General features: G+C 40.0%; 1 non-coding gene across 1 annotated transcript; it reads right to left on the bottom strand.

Moving 5' to 3' along the window:
• Positions 1–7,594: 7,594 nt before the first annotated feature.
• On the bottom strand, positions 7,595–7,669 carry Trnai-uau. The gene has a single exon. It is a non-coding gene; the product is annotated as a tRNA-Ile (tRNA).
• Between the last annotated feature and the right edge of the window lie 470 nt (positions 7,670–8,139).

An 8,139-nucleotide genomic window follows, 5' to 3' on the forward strand; every position in this document is an offset into this window, starting at 1 on the left:
ACTGAAATACGTAGGGTACTGGCTACATCTGGCTACAACTGGCACAGATGAATAAAACTAAAAATCCGTGTGTGCATTGCAAGAAATTCGAATGTTGTCCATGTGCTGGAAGTGTTCAGTATGTGTGTGCACAGTGCTTTTATGAAGATGGTGGCTTTGATTGATAAGATGTCACAGAGAGAAAAAATGTTTTTTTCTCGCTATTGCTGCAGCAATTTGTCCATTTTTCGTACTAAATGTATGTTTATGACCTGTTTGGTGCTTTGACTGAGTACAAGTCATACAAATAAAAAAACATAGTGCTCTACTGACCTGTAAAGACACTGTACTGAAGTAACTTAAGAAGTAAAACTGAAACTTCACCAGTCAAAATGACCGGTAGCATATCGTAGTTAGTTCGCTAATGCCGGTCGTCCTAGTGTTAAAGAAATGTTGCAACCAGTCAAGGATAATCTCAGCCTGAATGTACCACAGATTTATAAGATTACTTAAGAGTGTGACAAAAGCTATGTGAGCCAGTCTACATGGGCTATTGCTAATCGCTGCATCGAGCATCACCGTCACCTTAAATAAAGGTATTTGGATAAATCAGCAGTGGTTTTTTTCCCCTTTATTGTTATTTCATCCCCCATTGCCGCATGTGGATGGTGGGGGCGGGGAGATAGCATCAGTACAATCAACCCACTCTTCAGCCAATAGACACTATTCACTAACTTATATGCATATGCTAAACACAAAACAAGGAGACAGATTTACCATGAATTTCATTTTTTGATGGTTATGTTAATGGGAGAATGTAAGAAATAAATGCTGTCGTCATGAATGCTTTAGAAAAGGAGCACTGTACACTTACTTCACTAAAACTGGAAAAGGGCCCCTCGGATGTCAGATCATTGATGAAAAGAAACGTGAGTATGAAGGAAGATAGGAGAGTGGTGGTGATGTGGACTGAGGACTAGTAAGAGGTGGTTATGAGATATGGGTGGCCGTGGGACACAAGGAGAGAGAGGTGGTTGGTATTTGGGCCAACACATTTGGAAGGAAAAGGGGTTGGGGAGCGACGAAGAAGAGGAAAAGGAGGAGGTGTGGATAGGTTGAGGCGGAGGAAGACAGCTGAAATTTGTTTGGGAGAGGACTTGGAGGGTATGCAAGTTGAAGGTTGATGGGATGTACAGTAGAGTCTCGATAGTTCGAGGTGAATGGGACTGGAACCATCTCGAACTATCGAAAACTCGGCCTATCGATATTTAAATGGGAAAAAGAAATATTATGATATTGTAAGTAATACAGGTCAAAATATGAACTTTATTGAAATAAAAGTATTTACACATGCATTTGCATTGGCAGAATAACAATAATTATTTATTTAGACAAGTAATAGTGACGTGTCTTTTGTTTGGCGAAGCTGCAACGTTTCCTCGCGGCAATGTCACGCCAGCGTCTCTGGAGCAGTAGGTCAGTTGGTGTCACCTCAGGCTGTTGTTCCACGTAGCATATGGCAGCCTCGAGAGCAGCGTAGCCATTGGTGTGGCTCATCATCGATCCAGCCTCTTCCCCGTCATCCTCGTCACTCTCACACTGCGATGGAATATGTTAACCATGTCAATTATAGAAGAGTCTGTCACTTCCAACTGTTCGTCCGAATTTAACCACTCGCCTACTTCCACCTCTTCTGCCTCTTCACACCCTGACAATCTTCTACATCTACATCTACATCTACATCCACACTCCGCAAGCCACCTGATGGTGTATGGCGGAGGGTACCTTGAGTACCTCTATCGGTTCTCCCTTCTATTCCAGTCTCATATTGTTCGTGGAAAGAAGGATTGTCGCTATGCCTCTGTGTGGGCTCTAATTTCTTTGATTTTATCCTCATGGTCTCTTCGCGAGATATACGTAGGAGGGAGCAATATACTGCTTGACTCCTCGGTGAAGGTATGTTCTCGAAACTTAAACATAAGCCCGTACCGAGCTACTGAGCGTCTCTCCTGCAGAGTCTTCCACTGGAGTTTATCTATCATCTCCGTAACGCTTTCGCGATTACTAAATGATCCTGTAACGAAGCATGCTGCTCTCCATTGGATCTTCTCTATCTCTTCTATCAACCCTATCTGGTACGGATCCCACACTGCTGAGCAGTATTCAAGCAGTGGGCGAACAAGCGTACTGTAACCTACTTTCTTTGTTTTTGGATTGCATTTCTTTAGGATTCTTCCAATGAATCTCAGTCTGGCATCTGCTTTACTGGCAATCAACTTAATATAATCATTTCATTTTAAATCACTCCTAATGCGTACTCCCAGATAATTTACAGAATTAACTGCTTCCAGTTGCTGACCTGCTATATTGTAGCTAAATTATAAGGGATCTTTCTTTCTATATATTCGCAGCACATTACACTTGTCTACATTGAGATTCAATTGCCATTCCCTGCACCATGTGTCGATTCGCTGCAGATCCTCCTGCATTTCAGTACAATTTTCCATTGTTACAACCTCTCGATATACTACAGCATCATCCGCAAAAAGCCTCAGTGAACTTCCGATGTCATCCACAAGGTCATATATGTATATTGTGAATAGCAACGGTCCTACGACACTCCCCTGCGGCACACCTGAAATCGCTCCTACTTCGGAAGACTTCTCTCCATTGAGAATGACATAATGCGTTCTGTTATCTAGGAACTCCTATATCCAATCACACAATTGGTCTGATAGTCCATATGCTCTTTGTTCATTAAACGACTGTGGGGAACTGTATCGAACGCCTTGCGGAAGTCAAGAAACACGGCATCTACCTGGGAACCCGTGTCTATGGCCCCCTGAGTCTCATGGACGAATAGTGTGAGCTGGGTTTCACACGATCGTCTTTTTCAAAACCCATGCTGATTCCTACAGTGTAGATTTCTAGTTTCCAGAAAAGTCATTATACTCAAACATAATACATGTTCCAAAACTCTACAACTGATCGACGTTAGAGATATACGTCTATAGTTCTGCACATCTGTTCGACGTCCCTTCTTGAAAACGGGGATGACCTGTGCCCTTTTCCAATCCTTTGGAATGCTACACTCTTCTAGAGACCTACCCCAGATAGCACAGTAAGCCAGTTTCAAACTTGTTTCCAGATGTAAAGTTCAAGTATATAAGCTTGATCAAAGCTGGAATATTCAGGCCTGTTAGTTGGATTCAAGCTTGAAACAAACATCAAAGTTGGCAGAGTTCAAGCTATATTTCAAGCTTGACTTATCAAGTTTGGCTCCAGCTGTATCTACACACGTGGAATACAGTCTGGTATTTACAGCTTGTTTTAAGCTACATAATTATTAATCTGAATTTATTGAACCTAATTAATTAAATAAATATCAGAATGGAAATGGTGTGAAAAAAATTATCAAGACATGTATGTTTAAAAAAAATTATTTTCAAAGTGTTTAAAATTGTTTTATTTTAAAATTTAATTATTCTGAAGCCCCTCTGGCCCCAGCACACAGACCAGAGCAGGATCAAATATCGCTGACTTCTGCTGGTATAATGATCCTGTAACAGGTAAAAGAAAATGTTAGCCATACCTAAACATAAAAAATCTAAAAAGTTGAAACTGATCAACCTAAATATAATTTATGCCCCAGATTAGCAAAATAACTAGTATAAACGTCACTGAGTAAGCAGCTGCTTTTGGTGACTTAATTCCAAAGAGTTTTTAAAGTAATTTGAAATTACTTTTTGTTTGAAATTTTGAAAGTAAAGATGATATTTGGGTAATTTTGCGATGACTTCATGAAGTTTCAGGGCCATTTAATCTGAATTATAAAGAAACAATTACTTAAAATCATATACACCTCATACTGTAAGCTTATAAGTAAACTACCGTTTAGAAAAATGTAGACGTTTTATTCTATCCACAATTATATTTTGGTGAGTAAAACTGAATCAAAATGAAATAAAAGATGAAATCGAAATGAATTTAAGAAATTACCAGTTCAGTGGAACTGAAATGTAAAAGAACAAAAAATGTTCTCCTTGTCATATTTTAATATTGCCTTTTATTAGATTTCAGCCACATTACAAATAACAATAAAAGTAAGAAGTACCAGTAGGCCTTGCAGTATTATTTCACCTAGGGAACAACAAAATTAAGAGCAATTGAAGACCAGTCAAAGCTATGTAAATAAAAAAGACTGACACGTATGTAGTGACTGGTTCTTGATGCGCTTTTCCCGTTCACCATGTCATTACTATTTGTATTAGCAAAGAAACATCTCACACTTCATGATTATTCATTCATGGTGTGACACACGCGAGTATTTACAAGTAAACAAATGTAATAGGGCGATATAGGCTATATAAAAAGGCGAGATTTTAAAAAGGTAAAATAACATTAAGTTTTAATTTATTGGTGCCACGTACTAGAGAGCTAGTTTAAAATGACCTCTTTTTGCTGAACAACTTGTAATATGTTTTCTTAGCTGGTAATCCATTTCACTTTCATCCAGGTTCAATTTTTCTATGTAAAAGAATACGATATTTCTTTATGTTACGTAATAATATTTAACATTTGTAATATTGACGTACCACTAGAGAAAAAATGCACCAGCGTACCTGTAATACACTATATATCTTCTTCAGACCCGGTGTAGCAGTAAGGCAGGGGACGCCACACACTTTCCGAACTATTTTCCAGTATAAAACAAACTTCACAACAGTCAACAATCATTAACGCACGTCACAAAAATGAAATGGCCGTAAACCTAGCAGAGTCAGTGCAACTGCAAGGCTTATAAACGCTTGTGGCGCTTCCCGTGGACGTCTATGGAAGCTATGCTGCACGCACATCTGCTGTACAGCCTTCCAGGGAAATTACAATTTATTTCAAGCTTGGGAAAATTATTTTAGTTCAAGCTAAATTTTTATAGCTTGATGTAAACTGTGTAACAGGTTGATTTTTCAATCTTGAATTTTCAGCTGAACCTAAACTCAATATCCACCTTGAAATAAGCTGTGTAACAGGTTGATTTTTCAATCTTGAATTTTCAACTGAACCTAAACTCAATATCCACTTTGAAATAAGCTTGAGTGCTAGCTGGGACGATACACCGCTGCCAGAAGGGGGGCAAGTTCCTTCGCATGCTCTGTGTAAAATCGAACTGGTATCCCATCAGGTCCAGCAGCCTTTCCTCTTTTGAGCGATTTTAATTGTTTCTCTATCCCTCTGTCATCTATTTCGATATCTACCATTTTGTCATCTGTGCGACAATCTAGAGAAGGAACTACAGTGCAGTGCAGTGATTAAATTACACAATGGTTGATCGTCCTCATCTGCTAAATCTTCAGTTTCTGTGTCTGGCATACTTTCCTGTAGAATTTTCCTCCATGACTTAGAAATTGTGCCTGACTTTATTTCACTCCAAGATTCGCTAATCCGGTACACAACGTCCTTCAAAGTCACTTTCTTCAAAGCTCCTACAATGCTTTCATTGTCTTTGGAATGCAGGATTGACTGTAGCAATCGCCGTCGATACTTTTTTTAGACATTCCAGAACGCCCTGATCCATAGGCTGAATGAGACAGGTAACGTTTGGTGGGGAAAACAAGGCACGGATACCATCGCACTGAAGTTCTCCTTCACTTGGATGTGAGGAACCATTATCCATGAGCAAAATTGCTTTGCATGGCAGTCCCCTTTCTTTTTAAAAAAATCTTGCTGTCAGGTACAAATGAGTTAAAAAACCAGTTCTTGAAGATTTCCTGATTCATCCAGGCATTATTCTGATGTGTATAGACAACCGGAAGAACTGAGATGGATACATTCTTGAATGCTCTTGGCTTGCCAGACTTCCCAATCACAGCTACTTTTAGTTTGTGGTTTCCAGTTGCATTTGAAGCTGCCATAACTGTGAGCCGCTCTTTGCTTTTTTTTTGTGCCCAGGAGCACTTTTTTCTTCACAAGAAGTAAGTGTCCTCGCTGGTAACATTTTAAAATTTAGCCCAGTTTCGTCACAGTTATGTCAGTTATATATTTGTTCATTAGACAAATTTTAGTCAGTTATGATTTTTTTAAACTCGACAGTAAATTTTGAAATGGCCTGAGCGTCACCAGAAAGTTTTTCTCCACATACATCTAGTTGACGCACTCCATACCTCTTCTTCCACTTGTCGAGCCAGCCCACACTAGCAGCAAAATTGTCATCTCCTTCCTGCAGCTGGTTTCTGAAATACAAAGCTTTTTCTTGCAAGATTGGGCCAGAAATCGGAGCACCCTTCTGTCTCTGTTGAGTAAACCACATGAACAATGCCTCACTTGTTTTTTCAAAGTCTGACTTCTTTATACTTCTTCAACTGAGAGATTCGTGTGAGCATTTCTTTGAAGAAAACTGTTCCAATTTAAGTCGGTTTCTTCGCCAGTCACCAGCAGTAACTTCACCGACACCATAATGAGAGCAAGTTTTTTTATTGTTTCTCCTTTGTTAAGTAGTCTTAGTGCTTCTAATTTTAGATGCAAAGGCACAAAATTCCTCTTTTTTGTTACAGCACAGCCGGCTGATGTGGCCGTGCGGTTCTAGGCGCTTCAGTCTGAAACCGCGTGACCGCTACAGTCGCAGGTTCGAATCCTGCCTCGGGCATGGATGTGTGTGATGTCCTTAGGTTAGTTAGGTTTAAGTAGTTCTAAGTTCTAGGGGACTGATGACCACAGATGTTAAGTCCCATAGTGCTCAGAGCCATTTGAACAATTTGTTACAGCACTCATCTTTGTAAGGTGTACAACGGAACACACAGTCAACAAACAAAACGTTACAACACTGTACAGTACAGGTACTGGGAACTACAGCAGCGTATAAACTCCTCAGTTTTGATCGGTAGCAGCCGGCAGCAGTCGGGGTATTCCGTGCCATACTGACAACTGATGTTCGTGCAACAGGGCAGTGAGCTAATCGTCGGTGTTGATTGCATTGTTGTCTGCTTTGTCACTGAGGTGTACTCTCCCTATCTATCTTTTGCAATGATGTTTTCATTATTTATCATGTCAGTAAAAAAAAAAAGAAAGTAGATCGTTGCAACTTTTTTTTTTAAAAAAAAAAAAAAAAAAAAAAAAAAAAAAAAAAAAAAAAAAAAAAGGCTCTTGGATTATTGGAAACTCGAACTATCGAGACTTCTGTATAGGCAGAAGTGAGGCAACACATTAGGACTGGGAAGGAGAGGGAACACAACAGAATTGTTGGAGTCAAGTTAGCAGATGGTGTAGGTTATTTGGAGGTATTCAGTGCGACTGAGGAGAAGTGGGAATTTGATAAGTTAGTAAAGGATCCATATGGGAACATAAGTAGATGCAGAAAGCGAAGCAGAAAGCATGACATTTGAGGCTCTGAAGGGACTTATAGAACTTTGGTGTGGAGATTAGTCCAAGGTATTTTAGTGTGTTAGTTAGATGGATAGGACAGCTATAAATGGTGAGGTATAAGTCATGGAGACAGAAGGTGCAGGTGGTGCATCTTTTTAATTAATGCCTGGGTTTTGGAAGAGTTAATCTTAAGGGGACATTGATAATTAAATCAAGACCCTACACTGCCGACAGGCATTGATATTCATCAAATGTGTGCCCCGACCGGGACTCGAACCTGGGTTCTCCTGCTTATATGGCAGATGCTCTATCCATCTGAGCCACCGAGGGCACAGAGGATAGTGCAACTGCAGGGACTTATCCCTTGTATGCTCCCCATGAGAGCCACATTCCCAACTTAATGTCCACACATTACATTCATAATGCCCCTGCCCATTACACTCATTACTCACGGCAGACAATCTTACTGAGTCCCGTAAGAGTTTGGGCAATATGTGTGCATCCGCACAGTAGGAGAAGGTCATTGTCTGGTTAGCCTTAACTATATGAACTATATGAAGATGGTATCTGGTCTTTCGGACATGTCCGACCAGATACCATCTTCATATAAGGAGACATTGGTGACACCAGGAGGTAAAATGACTGAGGTAGATTTAGAGGGTTGATTGGAATTTCTGGAGCATAGGGCAAAAAGTGAGGAAATCACACTGAGGAGGTGATTTGGGTATATTGACGGTGTATAATAGGTAAAGGAGAGAAGAGAGAACAGAACCTTTGGGCACTCTTGCAGTGGGGTGGAAG

Source organism: Schistocerca piceifrons, chromosome 5 (assembly GCF_021461385.2).
Source record: "Schistocerca piceifrons isolate TAMUIC-IGC-003096 chromosome 5, iqSchPice1.1, whole genome shotgun sequence".
Classification (NCBI taxonomy): domain Eukaryota; kingdom Metazoa; phylum Arthropoda; class Insecta; order Orthoptera; family Acrididae; genus Schistocerca; species Schistocerca piceifrons.